The sequence below is a fragment of the Mytilus californianus genome, unplaced genomic scaffold (genome assembly GCF_021869535.1).
Source record: "Mytilus californianus isolate M0D057914Y unplaced genomic scaffold, xbMytCali1.0.p SCAF_1, whole genome shotgun sequence".
Lineage (NCBI taxonomy): Eukaryota > Metazoa > Mollusca > Bivalvia > Mytilida > Mytilidae > Mytilus > Mytilus californianus.
In genome coordinates this window covers 104204794-104228576 of record NW_026262581.1, presented here as the reverse complement: position 1 = coordinate 104228576, position 23783 = coordinate 104204794, and the positions used below count along the sequence as shown (strand labels likewise).

General features: G+C 32.5%; 1 protein-coding gene and 1 long non-coding RNA gene across 2 annotated transcripts in view; one reads left to right on the top strand and one right to left on the bottom strand.

Moving 5' to 3' along the window:
* LOC127728486 (uncharacterized) overlaps positions 1-23783 on the bottom strand; it is a 61968-nt gene that overhangs the window by 4520 nt on the left and 33665 nt on the right. The window lies entirely within an intron of this gene.
* Positions 447-15096, top strand: LOC127728586 (uncharacterized). The gene is made up of 6 exons (XR_007994192.1): positions 447-3272; positions 4574-4663; positions 5980-6076; positions 9853-9925; positions 10463-10580; positions 12074-15096. It is a non-coding gene; the product is annotated as an uncharacterized LOC127728586 (long non-coding RNA).

Below are 23783 nucleotides of genomic sequence, written 5' to 3'. Positions count from 1 at the left end.
AAAATTTTCTGATTAAAACATTTTACAACACGTTATAAATTTCATGCATCCGAAGCGTTTTTTTCTGGATTAACCTTCATCAGGAACGCTTAAAGCCGAATATTTGAAAGCCAAGGATGTATAGAACCGAAACGATTGAAGAGCTATATAACCAAAAGGACCTAAAAAAATACACAAATCCATCTACGGTCAACTTTGCCTGAGGGAGTTGAAAACTTAAGTTTCTTTATAATTTCAAAATTTATAAACGGACAATTTTAGAGAAAGGTCACCCGATCCTGCAATATTAGCCACTATTAGTGGGAATCTATTAGTAATATTAGTCTGCTAGTAACACTAACAACAGTATACTTTTATACTGTACAGTATAGATGTTACCTGCTGGTAGTTATAACAAAATATGTTCAATTCGGGGACATCAAAAATCATGACAAGGGTTGTTTTGATTCAAAGAAAATGGCGTGTTGAATGGCACCAACATGATTTTCATAAGGAAAAATTTCCAAATCAGTCACACAATACACGAGAAGAGGTAAAAGAAGGGCTTTGCTGTCTGATCCTTTTCGGGTAAAAAATGATAAACCGTGACTTAGCCGAAATATCGGCGTCACAACTCAGGAAGTAATGTCAACTAGTCAGGCACAGACAGCATTGCCATTGAAAGAAGAAACAAAACAGAAATATCCACATGACATTCAGATTGGTCATAGTAATCAGCTGGTAATGATATTGAGGGTAATGAAATCATTTTTAGAAAATGTAAAACGAGTCGACACAAGTTTTCCCGATGTACTCGGTTTTACCTGAGACTACTACTGAGACTACTATAACACATGTAGTCTCAGGTTTTACATACAGTGCTGTTTGCAACGCCGTATCCTTCAATTTCATTAAAGACATTAACTTGAACGGTGTATAAAATGCTTGCAAAAGTGAGAAAACAACATAAACGCCAACGTGTAAAAAGATTTTATTTAAAAAATTGATTGATTAAACGAGATTACTCCGGAAGAATTCCGATTTTGATTCCGTTTTATATTTTATTTTAGCTCTCTACGTGTGAGGTAGAAAAGGTAAACAAAAACAAAGTTTCTTTTTTTCTCTCTTTTGAAATACGCTATATAAAAAAAAACCAGGCAGCTAATATTAGTACCTATTGCAAGATTGTCATATTAACATAAAAGTGTAATCAAATTCAGTTCTAGAATTAACAAATAAAATTTGTTCGGTGTAGAAAAAAAAACCTTTACCGGGATTGCGGCTTGCCAAACTGAAAACACCATCAAATGGCATCATACTGAAGGTGTGCCTATATTGAAGTAGAAGTAGATAATAACTTTATATAAACCCTTAAGTGATTAATTGTTGTCTACTCTTAAACAGTGATATCTTTAGATAGATGTTTTAGATTTTAAAGTATTTAAAGGTGTTGATGCAGTCTGGGAACAGTATATGTCAATATATATGTTCCTGATGCAGTCTAAATTGACATTAAGCCCAATTTTATCGTCAAGAATGTAAATAATGTACAGTGATATTGGTGGAAGATATTTTTATTCATGTTGTTAAATACACTACTCGGAAGAGGTGTGCCTACATTGGCAGAAGCTATATAACAAGATACAGATTGGCAGAAAATATAAAGATACAGATACATGGACCTGCTAACGCACAAATTCTTCATTAGAGAAGACGTTGAAGAACTAACATGACGGTACCCAAATTGCACCTATTTTGACAGTTTTTTCACCTACGTTTTTTTATGATGCAGACAAAAGTTTCCAATCTGTGTTTATTTTGTAGATGTATACTTGTTTACTATATAGTTACACCTATTTAATTTTGAATCCATATTGAATCATTGAAAAATGAGTATGAACTGACCTCCAAACGATCCAGGATTCCATTACGAGGAGTACCCAAATTGCATCGGCCAGCCGGCCATGCTTAAACTCACATCCTTAAGAATTGAATAACAGCTAGATGTTTTGTTCCATTTCTTCAAATATTTAGAACAATTTGACATTAGTCCATGCTTACTATCCATTTAATAAGAAATGATGACTTTTTGAGAACTTCGCATGACGACGATTCCGTAGATTTACTTTTTCCAGTGAAAGCTTCATCTGTTGATATTTACTGTGAACGTTTTGTGTATATTTAAATATATTCAGCTATGTTAAAAGTCGTGTGTAATGTCAAATTATAAAAATACTAAGTGTTTATTCTTAAAGAAAACTTGTAAGATTTCCACAGCTGTTTTTGTTGAATATGTGCAATTTGTGTACTCAGTGCAATTTGGGCACTGTTACGTTATATCTGTTCTCTACAGAGCTAAGTATTTAGTGACAATCTATTTTCTTATTGGATAATGTATCTGGTCTAAAAAAAAATAGTTTGCCACAAGTATTTAGTGACAATTATCTATTCCTGTATTAGATGATGTATCTGGTGTGATTTTTTTATTATTTTACCACTGAATGAATCACCAATCAAACTATATAAATAGATTGAAGTTAAAAAAAATATCTGGAAAATTAACTGAATCCCAAGACAGAATGAATAATATAATTATAACTTTTTTGTTATGCCCAACTGCTAGTCGAAGGGGCATTAACTTTTACTGTTGTCATGATGTCCATCCATACATATGTCTGTCTGTACAGAAATTGGTTTCCATTTTCTTACTTTATTTGCACTCAATTATTTTTTTCACAGAACACAGATCAATTTATTCGAATTTGAGTGGCATCACTTTGACCGTTCGTGAGTTATGCCCCTTTATTAACGCAAAAATTGCTGAATCTTTCTTTTCTTGTCTCTAACTTTAGTTTGTCCCAACAAATGTTATAAAACTTATACACTACTTATTACCACAAAACACAGATCAAGTTTGAATTCTACTCCCGTCACTGTAACTGTTCTTGAGTTACATGTATTTATGCTCCTTTATTATTAAATGGAAAAAATTGCCAAATCTGTGGTGGATCCGACAAACTGTTGTATACCGATTTTATTTATTTAGATATGATTTACAAACTTCAGAAAAGGTTGAGAAGCATTTTAATTCTAGGGAATTCCAACCTGAAGCAAGTTGTACCAATGGAATTGATGGAAGCCCCCATTAGAACACAGTGAGTGTGCATAACTGGGGTTGCAACTTCACCATCTCATACAGCATCTAGTTCATCAAAGATGACCTATGCTGAAGTGGTGAGACTTCCTGTGCATGCAACAGGTCAGACCAAACTAAAACCACGTTTGATATTAAGGTATGAAAATAATGTCTAATATTGTAAGAATGAATGGAACATATGCTGGAGGAATGTCTGTCACTTTTTGTTTTTATACACCCTACAAACAAAGTTTTGGGAGATACATAAACAAAAATATTATATTTCTCCTATTTCTTAAGAATTATATATATATAAACAGTCACATATTTAAACGGTCGTGTCGTCTGATTTTTTAAACAGAATTTTCAGATTTACTTTACATTTAATAAACAGCATACATGTAGATGTACTCGAACTTAGTTATACACTGCATGAGAAAGGGTCCCTGTATTTTGATTGCAGGATTTGAAAAAGTTGTGCGATACTTATTTATAATAGTCTATATGTTGGAAAGTCATGCACGCTTAAAATTCTTTCATGAGAGTGACACATTGTTCATTTTCTAAAATAAAACAGGATATACTGTAGATACAAGACAAAATGTATACTGTACTGAACAAATCAAGCGTAAGAAAGTAAATCATGTAGACAAATGAAATATACTTGGAAATTGCCCGAACAAATATTGCCTCTACAGCTGCCCCAAAGAGCCCACTCTTAACGAAATTTGCAGAAAGGGTCTTTTACATATATGTACTATAGTTTAGTTACTATCTCCCTTTACGTTTAATATGACGGTGCTGGCTGTGAAATTTAATAATAATTAAACTACAAGCCATCCGCTGTACTGTAGATTCTCTTATTTTCGTGGATTGCGGAAAAACTTTTTCGTGGATATTTGATTTCGTGGTTTTGCAAAAGTCTTCATAAACCCTTATTGAAAATATGTTATTCGTTGAACATTTAATTTCGTGGTTTACCTGTACCCACGAAATCCACGGAAATTGGTATTCAACGAATAATAATGAATCCACAGTATTTCAAAAGGCTATCTGTTTCTTCAGAAAATAACCATACTTTGTGTAGAGATTACATTTTTGTAACATAAAGAATCAACAATACTGTTATACAATTCTATAAGGAATCATCATTCAAAAATGTTAAAGAGGTACACCAAAAAATTAAAAAAGTTTTCCCCGTTTTCAAGCAACTCAACTTTTAACTTAATTGCAATAAAGATTTATAATAAATATAAAAATAGCAGTGCTGGATGGGGGATTTCCTTGTGTGAGTTGACTCAAAGTGCTAGTTTATTCAGGTTACACACATTTTATATTTGTAAATGCAGTTTTTATGTGAAGTGTACATATCACAAAAATAAAAGCTAATATTTTAAAAAATATCATATTTTTTGTTATTGGTTAATAAAGTTTTTTTTTTTTTAATTTTGATTACAGTGTATGGAAATGAAGAAATCAATTGGAGTCCATACATTTAAAAGGAGGAGTGTGTCTTCAGTTGAGATTGGTAGAAAAAAAGAAAAAACAGTTAGCATATTATTTTGAATAGTATGACTACAAATGGCCATTTATAATAGTATATATATATATATATATATAGTCATTAATAAATTTATACCATAAATGATGGCCGGAGAACATAGCAAAACATCAGATAGTATTTTGTACATTTAATGTTTTTTTTTATTTGGCTTATAAATTCAACATTGACATGAATGAAATCAAAATTTTCTTTTTGTTTTATACCAGGTACATGCATGATAAATGTTATATATATTTTCCAAAATAAAGTGTTTATAAAATCTATGATGGAAAATAAATGCTGTATTTTTTATTCATAAATATCAAATGTTAAATAATTAATCCCCAAACAATAAAACTTAAAATTCTTAATTCTTAATTTAGTCTCACAGATGAAGAAGTGGCACTTATGAAACAGGGTTGGTCATTGTTGCATTACTCTTTATTTGTTTATCTTTTGTTTTGCTCCACTATGCATTATTTTATTTGTTAACAATTTTACAAAGGGCTTCTGCAGAAAAAAAATACAAAGGTGTTTGAGTTGGAGCTACATATTTATTTTAAGATACCTACATAAGAATGATAATTATTTTGCCATTAAACCTTAAAATGTGTATTTCTGAACCCATTTGTACTTTTTCCTGGTAAATCTCTTACAAGAATGCATGCTGTTATTGTTTTGAATGTCTAGAAACATGGCCCTATTACACATGATACATCTTCTTTCAAGAGGAATTAAATGATATTTAGATAAGATAGATATGCAAGTTACATGTAAAAAGTAAAGTAACAAAAATACTGAACTCCGAGGAATAATCAAAATGTAAAGTCCGTTATCAAATGGCAAAATCAAAAGCTCAAATACATGAAGCGAATCAGAAAACAACTGTCATATTCCTGACTTGGTACAGGCATTTTTTATGAAGGAAATTATGGATTTAACCTGGTTTTATAGCTTTTTTTAGTAAAACCGTATTTAAAGAATAATAAGATCGTTAGAAACAAGGCAATTGACCTAATCATCATGCACGAAAGTAACTGCACGGTATTATGCTTTGGTCACTATAATGCATGGAGAGATTATGAATTGTGTCTATTTGATACAGCACTGATACAAAAAAAAAACTAAAAAGAGATAATGAATGGCCATTGATATAATTTTGAAGTGGACTCACTTACACATGAGCTGAAAAAAAATTAAAACCTACCAACAATATTACTTAATGATTGTACAACTACTGAAATCCCTTTTCTTTTAGTTTAAGACTGTTTAATTTTTTAGTTACTTTCATTTCATATTTAATATAGTGCATTTTTAATAGATACAGGGTAAAGACAAGTGATCTAGTATTTGGGGTCACCGAGGATGTGGCTGTAGTCCTACCAAACAAAGCTTTACTGGAACATAGTTTTTATCAGGTATTGTTGTATATATGTAAGACTCAGATCGACGTCCAGTCTCTAATTGATGTCTGTTCCTCAAATCGACGTCCAAATCTGACGTCACAATAAAATAACATTCCAAATCGACGACCAATTTTATGTCCCTCTAATCGACGTCTTTTTTGTTGTTCTCAAATCCACGTCCATTTTTTGGCTTCTCTAATTGACGTCCGTTTTATGGACGTGTCGCAGTGAAATCTCATCTTTATCAAAGGTGGGTTGAACCTATAACTCAAAAAAGTTGTTGAAAAATATAACCAAATTATAATACTTTTCAACAATTTGCCGTACGTTTTTATTCTTTCTATTGTTTGAGTCTGTATAGATGTACTGCCCTCTAGATATCTTTTGATTATCTTTGTCTTTGGGTTATTGTCGTACAATGTATACCAACATTTATTTGTTTATATGAACAATAAAAGAAAACGACAACGTAGATCAAGAATATGAAGGTCTTTCACCAAAATATTACTATGCATGTACATGTAAAAGTAATAATGATGTCTGTGATTGTCTTATTGTCATTTTCTGATGTTAAATTTGTCCTTTTATTAGGTGATGAGAAAAGCTCACTTGGTCCTTCGGGCCAGGTGAGCTTTTCTCATCACTTGGCGTTGGTCGTCGTCGTTAACTTTTTACATTTTGAACTTCTTCTAGAGAACCACAGAATGGAATGAAACCAAACATGGCATGAATGTTTCTTATGAGGTGCTGACCAAGTGTTGTTACTTTGAAGCCTATCCATTATCCAAGATGGCCACCAGCGGGGGACTTAGTTTAACATAGGACCCTATGGGAAATACATACAAATGTCTTCTTTTAGAGAACCACTGAATGGAATGAAACCAAACATGGCATGAATGTTCCTTATGAGGTGCTGACCAAGTGTTGCTACTTTGAAGCCGATCCATCATCCAAGATGGCCGCCAGCGGGGGGGGACTTAGTTTAACATAGGACCCTATGGGAAATACATACAAATGTCTTCTTTTAGAGAACCACTGAATGGAATGAAACCAAACATGGCATGAATGTTCCTTATGAGGTGCTGACCAAGTGTTGCTACTTTGAAGCCGATCCATAATCCGAGATGGCCGCCTGCGGGGGACTTAGTTTAACATAGGACCCTATGGGAAATATTTACAAATGTCTTCTTTTAGAGAAACACTGAATGGAATGAAACCAAACATGGCTTGAATGTTCCTTATGAGGTGCTGACCAAGTGTTGATCCATCATCCAAGATGGCCACCAGCGGGGGGACTTAGTTTAACATTGGACCCTATGGGAAATACATACAAATGTCTTCTTTTAAAGAACCACTTCTTTTAGAGAACCACTGAATGGAATGAAACCAAACATGGCATGAATGTTCCTTATGAAGTGCTGACCGAGTGTTGTTACTTTGAAGCCGATCCATGATCCAAGATGGCCACCAGCTGGGAACAGTGTTTAACAAAGGACCCTACGGACAATACATACAAATGTCTTCTTTTAGAGAACCACTGAATGGATTGAAACCAAACATGGCATGAATGTTCCTTATGAGGTGCTGACTAAGTGTTGTTACTTTGAAGTTGATCCTTCATCCACGATGGCCGCCAGTGGGGGGACTTCCTTTGACATAAGACCCTATTTGAAATACATACAAATGCTTCTTCTAGAGGTGCACTGAATGGAATGAAACCAAACATGGCATAAATGTTTCTTATGAGGTGCTGATGAAGTGTTGCTACTTTGTTGCTGATTTACTGTTCAAGATGGCCACCAGGATTTTTTATTAAATTACAGGGCCAATATTAAACCAAATTTGGCCTCACTTATTATTAGGGTATCTGTTATGATTTTAATCTATTTTAACATGATTTCCAAAACCAAAGTAGAATCAGGTGACCGAAACAGGCTCTTGAGAGCTTCTAGTTTTGATACCAATAAAAGAAAACAGTAATTGTTTCGGTAAGCTACTAGTTTTTGATGAAGGTAAATCAAGAAAAGCGCTTCGGACGCATTAAATTTATAACGTGTTGTTTTCATTTTTTTTCACAAAAAGACAAAAAGATACAGATAATATAAACAAAGATCAATTTGAAAATAAATGATTCAATGAAATTTATAGACATCGCGATGAGAGGAGACTCTCATCGATCAGACGTCGTTTTTGTGATTCATAACGTCACATTGAACGTCAATTAGAGGGTTAAAATATTGGACACTGATTTTAGAACGTGACGTCAAATTTGGATGTCGATTAGAGACCGGACGTCAATCTGAGTCTAACATATATTATAATCAAACAAAGACCATACCTAGATATCATTAGTTAAAAACTTTGCCAAAACATTGCATACATGGTCCCTTTTGGGTTTTTAGATATCATACCTTTAAACAGTTACACCTGATGAGTGCTTTGGAAGTGTTAGCCTTTTCTGATTTTTTATAAATTCAATTTCAAAATTCAAGTTCAATTTAAATTGGACCTTCTAAGAATAAAGGAGGACCTTTCAGTCTGTTTGGTCAAAGGTCCTGGACCTTCCATTGCCTAAAGTAAATATGAACCCCTGTAAACTCACTCACTCACTCACTCACAACTAAAAGAGCTAAAATACTTAAAGGACTGTGTTGTTTATGCTTGTTTTTGAGATATAAGCTATTGAAAATTTGCAGGGAAAAATTCTCTCTTGAATTTTGATATCTTTATCATTGACAAATCTTACTTCACAAACACTATTACAAAATGCTAGGATGCTAAAATTACAAGAATTTGATAAGATTTTTACAAATGGCTTCTCTCCGGCATTATAAAGATTTATGAAAAGAAAAATGAGTGAAGTGGCAAAAATAATTTTTGGTTTTCAAATGGACAGAACTAGAGGAATTCCAAAATCTGACAATAATTTTAAAACCTGACTAGCAAACATCTTTAATTAATATGGATTTAATTCTGCTGTATGGTGTTATTTATATTTGAACTTGGGGAAGATTTATATACACTAGACAACAGGTGTTCAAATTGGTGTTGGTCCGAGGTCCGTGACCTTCCATTTACTGGTTTGGACCTTCCCACCTGTAGTTAGTTACACCCGATGTACTTTAATATATTTGCAGTTTAAAAAAATTACAAAAACATATTGAGCAAAAATATGAAAATTTAGTATTAAAATGATCTTAATATATGCAACTATACTGAAAGGGAACTTATGTGGTTACTTACATTCTTTACCCTCGTGACGGGTTGTCATACAAGATACCAGGAAACTGGAGAATATAATATTTGACCATAACTAGTAAACAGAATGAGTCTGTTTGGTTTTTTATGAATTGAATTATCAATAAAAATTGGCTCTTCAAAAAATAATGGAGGACCTTTAAGTATAATTGGTCAAAGGTCAGGCTGGACCTTCTTTTGCCTAAAGTGAATTTGAACCCGTGGAATAAAAGGACATACAGGTATCAACAAGCATTTAATTCTTTTTTTATGCCCGCCGTAGTGGAGGGGTCATTAAGTTTTACCCTTGTCCGTCGATACGTCCCAAAGTTAATTGGCTTCTGTTCTCTAACTTTAGTTTGCCTCAACCAAATAGTTCACTTTTACCGTTCTTCAGTTATGTCCCTTTATAACTTTATATGATGTGCAAGCGGGGGCATCATCTGTGTCCATCTGTGTCCCATGGACACATTCCCCATTTATTTTTAAATACATCATATATGTAGTGTGAGTGGTCAATTTCAATATAATTTGCTTTTTCTTTTTATTAGATACCAAATAAAGAAAATGCTGTTGAGGAACAGGGGAGTTTCTGTGATGAGAATGATACACAAAGAGCATTTGGTAGTGACTATAATAGATGATTTTTTTTTTTAATTGGATACAGTAAATAACAATATTTTTGTATACATTATTGTCACCATTTTCAATCTGACAACAGACTTGAATTTTAAATTAAGTTTAAAGAGGCATTACATGTATTTACATTTGCACAAACAAATATGTTGATAGGTTTGATTTCTTTCAAGAAAAATGCTATTTCTGCATATACTGCCTCTTTAAAAGTCTTACTTTTGAATATAATTTATGTATAAATATATAAAAAAATCTTAAACATGGTGATTTGTGTTTGTAAAAAGTTCTTTTTATATTATATAAATTATTGCAGTTAATCATTCACTATTAATGTACTTTTAACATGTTTAAGCAATCTTTAGTTGTTGAAATTGTATTTTTTTCAAGATTTTTACCGTTTTTCATTTATCTGACTAAGTCAATCATTGACAAGTTAAAGAGTGTGTATATAATGCAACTGAAAACTCTTTATCTCTGTTCTGTATCTAATAATATAAATATATATCTATGTGTATATTGTTTCAGAGTGTAATGAAGTTGAGAGTAGTATTTTAACCAAAAGAACATCTGCCTTAACAACAGTGAAGGTTTTAGTGAGCAGGTGTTATTTGGTGATGTTGAAAGAAATCCAGGACCTACAATGGTATCAATCACCCAAAAAAAATGCTATGTTTAAGACTGAAATTTATTTAGGATTATTTGATCTGAAAAAAATACTTTTAATTTGAGACATATAAACTTAACTCATTGGCACTCATACCACAACTTCTTATATCTATTAACAACTTCATTAAAACCCGTTTAATAATTCAGGCGTATTGGATAATGTTTAAATTCATCTTTACCATAATTTTCATGGAAATTTTATGTTTTATTGACCAATGGAAAATCTGGTTAGTACTCTGGTGAAGTAAGGCAGACTGGACATGCTGCTACAAACAGTTTCCATGGGATTAATTAAACATTTGATCAATTCAGAAATGGAATTATTTAAAGACCTGAACAAAAAATCAACTTTTACTGTCTTCTCAAATTATTTTTTTTTTTAGTTTTTTTTTCCCTTAAATTTCAAAATAAGAAGAGACCTTACTGGTACAGTTTTAATTTTCCAGATCCAAAATCAAAAAAAATAAATAATTCTGATATAATTGTTACACTGTACTGTATGCTAATTCTATTGAAGATTATTGTTTAAAACCTCCTGCCATGATATAATCTTGTACTTTATCCATCTTATTATACATCCCACAAAGTTTTTGAGGTGATTAACAGGAATCACCCTGTCTGTCTATCCGCCCATAAAAACAAAACAAATTGTCCTATCAAATCAATGTAATTATCTGCCCTTGATTTTAATAGTTTTTTTTTTCTAAAAAATTTAGATACGCTTAATCACACTTAATTTTTTGATAGTTTGATCTACCTTTCAAGCTAAAGATGTTCCAGTCGTATAATGAATTATACTTGATAAAATATTTTTAAACCAAAAAAGGTATTTTTTGCAACATGTCCAAACTGGAAGATCAGAAACGAAGACACCATTCCAAATTGAGTTTAATATATCAAAAGAAAAGCCAGGTCATCTTGTGGAAATGTGATCAAAACAGTTTATTTTGTCATTTTGTTTATTTTCTTTGGTTACATCTTCTGACATCAGACTTGGACTTCTCTTGAACTGAATTTTAATGTGCGTATTGTTATGCGTTTACTTTTCTACATTGGCTAGAGGTATAGGGGGAGGGTTGAGATCTCATAAACATGTTTAACCCCGCCGCATTTTTGCGCCTGTCCCAAGTCAGGATCCTCTAGCCTTTGTTAGTCTTGTATTATTTTTAATTTTAGTTTCTTGTGTACAATTTGGAGTTTAGTATGGCGTTCATTATCACTGAACTAGTATATATATTTGTTTAGGGGCCAGCTGAAGGACGCCTCCGGGTGCGGGAATTTCTCGCTGCATTGAAGACCTGTTGGTGACCTTCTGCTGTTGTCTGTTCTATGGTCGGATTGTTGTCTCTTTGACACATTCCCCATTTCCATTCTCAATTTTAAACTTATTTTTTTTCATTTAGAATGAATGTTTATTTCTATAATTGAACCAGATTTTGTGAATTTTACATGAAAGCCATTTTATTTTAGGTTTATCAAGACTAATCTTAGTGCTTGCCATACAAGTGTCAAAGAGTGAAGGGCAAGAACAATTTTAAAGAACAGAGAAGACTTGTTTTATTGCACTTAGTTTTGAGTTTTTTGTCGAGCCTTCGACTTTAGTCGAAAAAGCGAGACATAGCGATCCTACATTCCGTCGGCGTCGTCGTCGGCGGCGTCCACAAATATTTACTCTGTGGTTAAAGTTTTTGAAATTTTAATAACTTTCTTAAACTATCCTGGATTTCTACCAAACTTGGACAGAAGCTTGTTTATGATCATAAGATAGTATCCAGAAGTAAATTTTGTAAAAATAAAATTCCATTTTTTCCGTATTTTACTTATAAATGGACTTAGTTTTTCTGCCGGGAAATATTACATTCACTCTGTGGTTAAAGTTTTTAAAATTTTAATAACTTTCTTAAACTATCCTGGGTTTGTACCAAACTTGGACAGAAGCTTGTTTATGATCATAAGATAGTATCCAGAAGTAAACTTTGTAAAAAAAAAAATCCATTTTTTCCTTATTTTATTTTTAAATGGACTTAGATTTTCTGCCAGGAAACAACACATTCACTCTTTGGTTAAAGTTTTTAAAATTTTAATAACTTTCTTATTCTATTTTGGATTTGTACCAAACTTGGACAGAAGCTTGTTTATGATCAAATGCTAGTATCTAGAAGGAAATTTTGTTTTCTTTCAGTTAACATTACATACAGTCTGCAGTTAAAGTTTTTAAACATTTATTAGATTCATAAACTATCCTGGATTTTTACCAAACTTGGACAGAAGCTTCTTACAATCAAAAGATAGTATCAAGTGGAATATTTTTATTGATTTACTTCCTCATTTTTGTTGAGCCTGCGATTAACAGAAAAAGTAGGCGAGACACTGGGTTCCGCGGAACCCTTACGAATTTTTGTTTTATATTTTACCACTATGATAGAGTAATGTAACATTCAGGAAATGTATTGTTCTGATATATCTGTTTTATAATTTCTCCTTTTCATATGCCCGTTTACGGGACGTAATATGGTATACCATTGACCGTCTGTCCGTCCGTCTGTCCGTCCGTCCGTCGTCAACATGTCGGACATTAACTCAAAAATGCTTTAACCAATATGCATGAAACTTTGGTGAATTGTTTATATCTATTTACGTGAGCTCTCTTTCATTTTTTATAAATTTTGGATTTACCGTTTCCGAGTTTTGTGGGTTTTATTCATTAAAAAAGAGGGAATTTTCCAGTTTTTGGACAATAACTCGAAATCAATTTCACCAATTTGTAAGAAACTTTGGTGAATTGTTTATTTCTATCGACATGAGCTCCCTTTTGATTTTTATAAATTTTAGACTAGATGTTTCTGATTTATGGGGTTTTATTCATTACAAAAAGGGGGATTTTCCAGTTTTCGGACAATAACTCAAAAATGCTTTCAGCATTTTTTATGAATCTTTGGTAAATTGTTTATATCTATAGTTGTAAGCTCCCATTTGATTATTACAAATTTAAGATTTTACGTTTCCAAGTTATAAGATTTTATTCATAAAAAAGGGGTGATTTTCAAGTTTTTGGACAATATCCTTAAACTGCTTAGAGCAGTTTTCATTAAACTTTGATGACTGATTTATATCTATTAAGATAACCTCCCTTTAGGTTTTTATAAATTTCTGATATAACATTGATAAGTTATTGTTTGTTTATAGTCTGACAACAGATTTACTAAGTATTGTGCAACAGCACAGTGTATTGCACAACAGCAAGAAATCTTTAATTGAATATAAATTTAATTCATATAACCAATTTCAAGTTCTTTGACTACATTTATTCAGAAACCTATAATATGTCAAATATTTAATTACAATCCAAATTCAGACCTGTATCAAGCTTGAATATTGTGTCTATTTTTGCCCCAGCTGTTCAGGGTTGGACCTCTGTGGGCGTATCCAGCTGCGCTCAGCGAAGCAGTTTATTAGAAATGTGTTAGATGTTTTTTTTTATACCTTTTCCTACTTGAGTACTATTGACAACTACTTTCTATAATTTTTTTATTTCCTAATATTAAGATGTCATTCTTGAATACCTTGTAGGTATGAACTGGGTTTTTTTCTTCTTGATATGTGTAGTATAAATCCCCCCCCCCCCCCAATTATGTTTAGTTTTGAAAAAAATATATATACCATAAGGACTGTCCACTATGGATGCCTCTCTAAATAAAGATAAGAGAATCTTGGCATACATTAAATACAAATTTCTAAAAAAAAAAAAATTATGAAGACTCCATACAAAAAAACTTTGGAAAGTGTCACACCAGTGATTCTTTTTGTATAATTCAGGTTAGTTCTAAATCTCATTTTTCATTGGGGATTTTCTTCATTGTATAGAGGATGCATTTATCATCTAGTTTAATATACCTCACAATGTGTAAATGTTGTAAATACAGAAAAACATACATAATGATTATGATATGCTAATACTTCATTATTGCAAATAATTTTACTTTAAATACTTCATTATTACAAATAATTTTACTTTAAATTATGATGAATATTTAAACTGGAATTGACTATTCACATTTTATGCTCGTTGATTGTTGACATTATGTTTTGAAAAACAGAAAGAAGTCAAAGGACTAAGAGTTACAAGATAGAAAGTCAAAAAGTCACAATTTATTAATTTACAATTATTTAAATGTATAAAAGGAAATGCATTAAATATTGTCTCTTTCTAAGATAAATTGCTTGTGCATTATTAATGTTTGAAAATGGTAAATTTGTTAATAATTTGTTTGGTCTATAAATTATAATAGATTAAAATGTCAATTGAATTAGTCTTCCTATTAAAAAAAAAATCTCTCAAAACCACATAGTGACCTCTTGCTCTATATTTTTTAATTGGTTACTTTTTTGTCTATTTTGTTTTATACCATAATATTATGCATGATAAATATAAATTGTGCTTTATGCATGTCACTAATGTATAGATAATTTTCTTTTAATGTTGTGTAAACTTAATTCAGGTATTTATGGTAATGTATTCATTTACCTATATACAAATTTAGAAAAATTAAAAGTTTTATAATAAAGAACCAAACTAATTAAACATTTTTTGATTGATTTTTTATCCAATATGTATATTAAAAGGAAAGCTGTTCCAATAATAGATATAAATATAACTTGCATCATATAGAAAATAAAACAGCAAAAGATAGAAAACAAGAGAGAAAATTGCTTCAACAGGGTTGTACTGTCATATTCAAATTGACATTTCCTGTTTACAGAAGGAATGCAATATAAAGCCTGCATTGGACTTAGTATTGTAGCTAAGCATGTGTGAAATGATTTTTTATTAAATGATGACTACTATTTTAACTAAGTAAAACTAGATCAGGATACAATCTGTGTGAATTATGTGGGTTTCTTAGAAAGGGTCTACATGTATACATGTATGTATTGTCTGTGATTCTTAGATATTCTCAGTATGTTATGTCTAGTTCCAAGATCTAGTCTGAATGTATTTTTCCAATATTCAAACATACAGCGTGTATGCTGTTTCTGTGGTTCTTAGATACAGTCTATGCAATATGTAATGGTTTTAAATTATGATACATGGCTTGATCATGTTACAGGATCATTTTTCTTAAAACACCTTTCATTTCATTTTTTGTCTGTATAAAGCTTTATATTTCAAAAGTTAGAAGACCTAGATGCTGCAGATACCATATGTTACGAAATTTCCCTCTGTCAAATGTCCATTGTCCTCAGCCTCATTTTCATGGTTCAGCATCTGCTTAAAGAAAAACAATGTTTGTCATGTGAATTTCTTACATACTATGAGTAATAGGATAACTTTATTTGGTATATGGGTTCCTTGCAATGTCTACATTTCAGTCAGACAGGGTTCTTCTGACCTTGACCTCATTTTATGTTAAAGTTATGTGATTAGATCCATTTCTAAAATACTGGAAGCATTAGGTCAATTATAGGTTGTGTATGTAATGATTGTAAGGGGTACATGTCAGTCCGGCAGGTTTCATCTGACCTTGATCTAATTTTCATGATTCACTGGTCAATGTTAAGTTTTTAGCTCACTGTCGTCGTCGTCCGTCTGGTGTAAACTATTTCAAACATCTTCTCCTTTGAAACTACTGAACCAATTCCTACCAAACTTTAGCTGAATGATCCTTAGGGTATCTAGAATAAAGTTTGTGTTTTATTTTCTGTTTCGTCTAAAAACATGGCCGCCATGGCTAAAAATAGAACATAGGGGTAAAATGCAGTTTTTGGCTTCTATCTCAAAAACCAAAGCATTTAGAGCAAATCTGACATGGGGTAAAAGTGTTCATTAGGTAAAGTTCTATCAGCCTCGTAATTTTCAGATGAATCTGATAACCCATTGTTGGGTTGCTGCCACTAAATTGGTAATTTTAAGGAAATTTTGCAGTTTTTGGTTATTATTTTGAATATTATTAATGATAAAGATAAACTTAACAGCAAAAATGTTCAGCAAAGTAAGATCTACAAATAAGTTGATATGACCAAAATTGTCAATTGACCCCTTAAGGAGTTATTGCATTTTAAGGAAAATGTTTCACAATTTGTTTATCATGTTATCTAACTTTAAAAAATCTTCTTCTCTGAAACTACTAAACCAATTCCAACCAAACTTAAGCTGAATGATTCTTAGGGTATCTATAATAAAGTTCATGTTTTATTTTCTGTTTCGTCAAAAAACATGGCCGCCACCGCCATGGCTAAAATTGAACATAGGGGTAAAATGCAGTTTTAAGCTCACCTGGCCCAAAGGGCCAAGTGAGCTTTTCTCATCACTTGGCGTCCGTCGTCCGTAAACTTTTACAAAAATCTTCTCCTCTGAAACTACTGGGCCAAATTTAACCAAACTTGGCCACAATCATCATTAGGGTATCTAGTTTAAAAAATGTGTCCGGTGACCCGGCCAACCAACCAAGATGGCCACCATGGCTAAAAATAGAACATAGGGGTAAAATGTAGATTTTGGCTTACCGGTATATCTATGAAACCAAAGCATTGAGAGCAAATCTGACATGGGGTAAAAATGTTTATCAGGTCAAGATCTATCTGCCCTGAAATTTTCAGATGAATTGGACTACCCGTTGATGGGTTGCTGCCCCTGAATTAGTAATTTTAAGGAAATTTTGCCATATTTGGTTATTATCTTGAATATTATTATAGATAGAGATAAACTGTAAACAGCAATAATGTTCAGCAAAGTAAGTTCTACAAATAAGTCAACATGACCAAAATGGTCAGTTGACCCCTTAAGGAGTTATTGCCCTTTTATAGTCAATTTTTAACAATTTTTCGTAAATTTTTGTTATCTTTTACAAAAATCTTCTCTGAAACTACTAAGATGAATTTAACCAAAGTTGTAAACAATCATCATAAGTGTATGTAGTTTAAAAATTAAAAATGGTCAATTGACCCCTTAAGGAGTTATTGCCCTTTATAATCAATTTTTAACAATTTTCATAAATTTTGTAAATTTTTACAAAATAATTTCCACTGAAACTACTGGGCCAAGTTCATTATAGATAGAGATAATTGTAAGCATCAAGAATGTTCAGTAAAGTAAGATCTACAAACACATCACCATCACCAAAACACAATTTTGTCATGAATCCATCTGTGTCCTTTGTTTAATTTGCACATAGACCAAGGTGAGCGACACAGGCTCTTTAGAGCCTCTAGTTGGCTTATATCTCAAACACTAAAGCATTTAGAGCAAATCTGATAGGAAGTAAAATTGTTCATTAGGTCAAGTTCTATCAGCCATGAAATTTTCAGATGAATCTAACAACCCATTGTTGGGTTGCTGCCACTGAATTGGTAATTTTAAGGAAATTTTGAAGTTTTTAGTTATTATCTTGAATATTATTACCGGTAATAATAAAGATAAACTGTAAACAGCAAAAATGTTCAGCAAAATAAGATCTACAAAAAAGTTTAATGACCAAAATTTTCAATTGACCCCTTTAGGAGTTACTGCCCTTTAAAGACAATTTTTCTGAATTTGTTCATCTAGTTTGCTTGCTTTAAAACTGCTGAATCAATTTCAGCAAAACATAGGCTGAATGAGTTTCAGAATATCTAGTATAATTTTTTTATTTTATTTCCTTGTACGTCAAGAAACATATGACTAAAATGGTACATAGGGGGCAAAATGCATTTTTTTCGCTTTTGAAGATATGACAGATACAAAGAACATTTAGATGGAATTTTTACTACACTCATTGATATATATTGAAAAGCAAAATTATCATTGTGGAAAGATTTTAAGCAAAAAAAAACAGGTGAGCGATTCAGGTTCTTGAGAGCCTCTTGTTTGTGTTTTAGTCTTTTTTTCAAGTACTACATAAGCAATAGATCAACTATATTTGGTATATGGAATTATTGTAAGGTGTGCATGTGTGTCTGACAGGATTTATCTGAAATGTGAATTGTCTGTGATACTTGTAGTGAAACCTTAATCTATAAGACTCATAAAATCAAAGGTCAGTAAAGCAGGTGAGACATTTCAGTGTGTGCACTCTTGTGTGTTTTTAGAAGTTAAATATGATGTTTTGCCTTTGAAATGTACTTTTACTGTACCTATACAAGCAGAAAAAACAAAACCATTAGTCTAATTTAGTTAAATATAGATTATGAAAGATATAAGGCAAATGTACATGAAACAATCAGTAAAATATAGATAATGAAAGATATAAGGCATGTACACGAGACAATGAGTTATGAAATATAGATGATAAAATATGTAAGGCAAATTGAAATAATTTACCCACAGCAAACCTTGGTATGCATTGTCTGAGTTTCTTATATACATTCTGTAAGTATTGTCTGTGGTTCCTATATACAGCCTGTAAGTAGTGTCTGTGGTACTTAGATACAGTTTGAAAGTATTGTCAGTGGTACTTGGATACAGTCTGAAAGTATTGTCTGTGGTTTCTAGATTCAGTCTGTAAGTTTTGTCTGTGGTTCTTAGATAAAGTCAGTAAGTATTTTCTGTGGTTCCTAGATAGAGTCTGTAAGTATTGTCTGTGGTTTTAAGATACAGTCTGTTAGTATTGTCTGTTGTACTTAGATACAGTCTGTAAGTATTGACTAAGGTTCTTACATACAGTCTGTCATTATTGTCTGTGGTTCTTAGATACAGTCTGTAAGTATTGTCTGTGATTCTTAGATTAAGTCTGTAAGTATTATCTGTGGTTTTTAGATACAACTAGTAAGTATTGTCTGTGGTTCTTACAAAAAGTCTGTTAGTATTGTCTGAGGTACTTAGATACAGTCTGTAAGTATTGTCTTTGGTTCTTACATACAGTCTGTCAGTATTGTCTGTGATTCTTAGATACAGTCTGTAAGTATTGTCTGTGGTTTTTGTCGAGCCTGCGACTTTTGTCGCAGAAAGCTCGACATAGGGATAGTGATCCGGCGGCCGCGGCGTTAGCTAACTTCTTAGAAGCTTTATATTTTAGAAGGTGGAAGACCTGGATGCTTCATACTTTGTATATAGATGCCTCATGTTACAAAGTTTCCGTCGGTCACATGTCCAATGTCCTTGACCTCATTTTCATGGTTCAGTGACTACTTGAAAAAAAAGTTTAGATTTTTAGTAATGTTAAATTCTCTCTTATTATAAGTAATAGGATAACTATATTTTGTATGTGCGTACCTTGCAAGGTCCTCATGCCTGTCAGACAGTTTTCACTTGACCTCGACCTCATTTCATGGATCAGTGAACAAGGTTAAGTTTTGGTGGTCAAGTCCATATCTCGGATACTATAAGCAATAGGTCTAGTATATTCGGTGTATGGAAGGACTGTAAGGTGTACATGTCCAACTGGCAGGTGTCATCTGACCTTGACCTCATTTGCATGGTTCAGTGGCTATAATTAAGTTTTTGTGTTTTGGTCTGTTTTTCTTAAAATATATGCAATAGGTCTACTATATTTGGTGTATGGAATAATTGTAAGATGTACATGTCTAGCTGGCAGGTGTCATCTGACCTTAACCGCATTTTCATGGTTCAGTGTTCAAAGTTAAGTTTTTGAGTTTTGGTCTTTTTTTCTAATACTATATGCAATAGGTCAACTATATTTGGTGTATGGAAATATTTTATGATCTATATGTCAGTCCTGCAGGTTTTATTTGACCTTGACCTCATTTTCACGGTTCATTGCTCAGTGTTAAGTTTTTGTGTTTTGGTCTGTTTTTCTTAAGCTATAAGCAATAGGTCAACTATATTTGTTGTATGGAAGAATTGCAAGCTGTACATGTCTGCCTGGCATGGTTCATCTGACCTTGACCTCATTTTCATGGTTCATTGGTCAATGTTTAGTTTTCTTGGTTAAGTCTGTATCTTAGAAACTATAAGCAATAGGTCAACTATATTTAGTGTATTGAATGATTGTAAGGTGTACATGATTTTCTTGTTTGGTTTATATGACCTTGACCTCATTTTCTTGGATCATGTTAAGTTTATGTGATAGTTGTAGTAAAGCTTTATATTTAGGACTATCAACATAATATCAATGATTAGTAAAGAAGGCGAGACATTTCAGCGTGTGCACTCTTGTTATATATAGTCTGTAAGTACTGTCTGTAAGTAATGTCTGGTTCTTATGTACAGTCTGTAAGTATTGTCTGTGGTTCTTATATATAGTTTAAGTATTGTCTTTGGTTCTTACGTACAGTCTGTACGTAATGTCTGGTTCTTAAGTACAGTCTGTAAGTATTGTCTGTGGTACTTATATATGGTCTGTAATTACTGTCTTTGGTTCTTACATACAGTCTGTCAGTATTGTCTTTGGTTCTTACATACGGTCTGTCAGTATTGTCTGTGGTTCTAAGATACAGTCTGTTAGTATTGTCTGTGGTACTTAATTTTACAGTCTGTAAGTATTGTCTAGGGTTCTTACATACAGTCTGTAAGTATTGTCTGTGGTTCTTATATATGGTATGTAAGTATTGTCTGTGGTTCTTATATATGGTCTGTAAGTATTGTCTTTGGTTCTTACATACAGTCTGTAAGTATTGTCTTTGGTTCTTATATATGGTCTGTAAGTATTGTCTTTGGTTCTTACATACAGTCTGTAAGTATTGTCTGTGGTTCTTATATATAGTCTGTAAGTTTTGTCTTTGGTTCTTACGTACAGTCTGTAAGTATTGTCTGTGGTTCTTAGATTCAGTCTGTAAGTATTGTCTGTGATTCCTAGATACAGTCTGTAAGTATTGTCTGTGGTTCTTAAAAACAATCTGTTAGTATTGTCTGAGGTACTTAGATACAGTCTGTAAGTATTGTCTTTGGTTCTAACATACAGTCTGTCAGTATTGTCTTTGGTTCTTACATTCGGTCTGTCAGTATTGTCTGTGGTTCTAAGATACAGTCTGTTAGTATTGTCTGTGGTACTTATATACAGTCTGTAAGTATTGTCTGTGGTTCTTATATATAGTCTGTAAGTATAGTCTTTGGTTCTTACGTACAGTCTGTAAGTATTGTCTGTGGTTCTTAGATTCAGTCAGTAAGTATTGTCTGTGTTTCTTACATACAGTCTGAAAGTAGTGTCTATGTTTCTTACATACTGTCTGTAAGTATTGTCTGTGGCACTTAGATACAGTCTGTAAGTATAGTCTTTGGTTCTTACATGCAGTCTGTCAGTATTGTCTGTGGTTCTTAGATACAGTCTAAGTATTGTCTGTTGTTCTTAAATACAGTCTGTAAGTATTGTCTGTGGTTCTTACGTACAGTCTGTAAGTATTGTCAGTGGTTCTTAGATACAGTCTTATAAAATATATATTATCGAAACAGGCGGACATATATTAGCGGTTGTACTTATTTAATGGCTACAACATTACCAAGCTGCAGACCAAATACAAAAGGATTTCGTCTCGTTGAAGCCGAGAAAAGAACTCTGTCCAGTCAATTGGACAGACGGCTGAGTCCTGTGGTTATATGACCAACCTATTGTATTCACATTATTAATTTGTTCCCGTTCTGAGCATGAATGAAATAATTGCCAATGAACGTAAATAGTTTGTTGCACAGACGGAGTCTAGCGATTACATTACATAACTATTGTATTGATATGATCTCGTCCTGAACATGAATGAAATATTTGTCCCTGGATGTAGACAAACATCAATCAATCAATCTAGCGGTTACTTGACCGGTGGCACCACAGGTAAAACGACATACTAAAAGACAACTTTAATTGAAATGCCAAATTAAATTACTTTTTCTACAGAGTTATTCAATAAATATATGCTCTGTAAACGTTCATACACCAATGAGACATTGTTTTTTGATGGGTATAGACCCTATACAACGTTCATATACCATGACAAAGTTATTCGATGGGTATTAACCCTATACAACGTTCATATACCAATGAGACACAGTTATGTAATGGGTGTATATACCCTATACAACGTGCATACACCAATGAGACACAGTTATATAATGGGTATATACCCTATACAACGTTCATACACCAATGAAACAGAGTTATTCGATGGGAATAAACTCTATACAACGGTCATACACCAATGATACACAGTTGATCAGTTGGTATAAACCCTATACAACGTACATATACCAATGAGACACAGTTATGTAATAGGTATGTACCATATTCAAGGTTCATACACCAATAAAACAGAGATATTTGATGCATATAGACCCTATACAACGTTTAAATACACCAATGAGACAGAGTTATTCGATGGGTATAAACCCTATATCGTCCTTACACCAATGAGACAGAGTTATTCGATGGGTATAAATCCTATTTAACGTTCATATACCAATGAGACAGTTATTCAACGGGTATATACCCTATACAACGTTTATACACCAACGAAAAAGAGTTATTCGATGGGTATAAACCCTATACAACGTTCATACACCAATGATTCACAGTTATTTAACGGGTATAAACCCTATGCAACAGTCATACACCAATGAGACACAGTTATATAATAGGTATATACCCTATACAACGTTCATACACCAATGAGACAGAGATATCTGATGGGTATAAACCCTATACAACGTTTATACACCAATGAGACAGAGCTATTCCATGGGAATAAACCCTATACAACGATCATACACCAATGATATACAGTTAATCAGTTGGTATAAACCCTATACAACGTGCATATACCAATGAGACACAGTTATATAATGGGTATATACCCTATACAACGTTAATCACCAATGAGACAGAGTTTTTCAATGGGTATAAACCCTATACAACGTCATACACCAATGAGACAGAGTTATTCGATGGGTATAAACCCAATATAACGTTCATACAACAATGAGACATAGTTATCCAATAGATATAAACCCTATACAACGGCCATACACCAATGATACACAGTTATTCGATGTATATAAACCATATAGAACGTTCATATACCAATGAGACACAGTTATATAATGGGTATATACCCTATACAACGTACATACACCAATGAGACTGAGATATCTGATGGGTATAAACCCTATACAACGTTTATACACCAATGAGACAGAGGTATTCCATGGGAATAAACCCTATACAACGATCATACACCAATGATACACAGTTAATCAGTTGGTATAAACCCTATACAACGTTCATATACCAATGAGACACAGTTATATAATGGGTATATACCC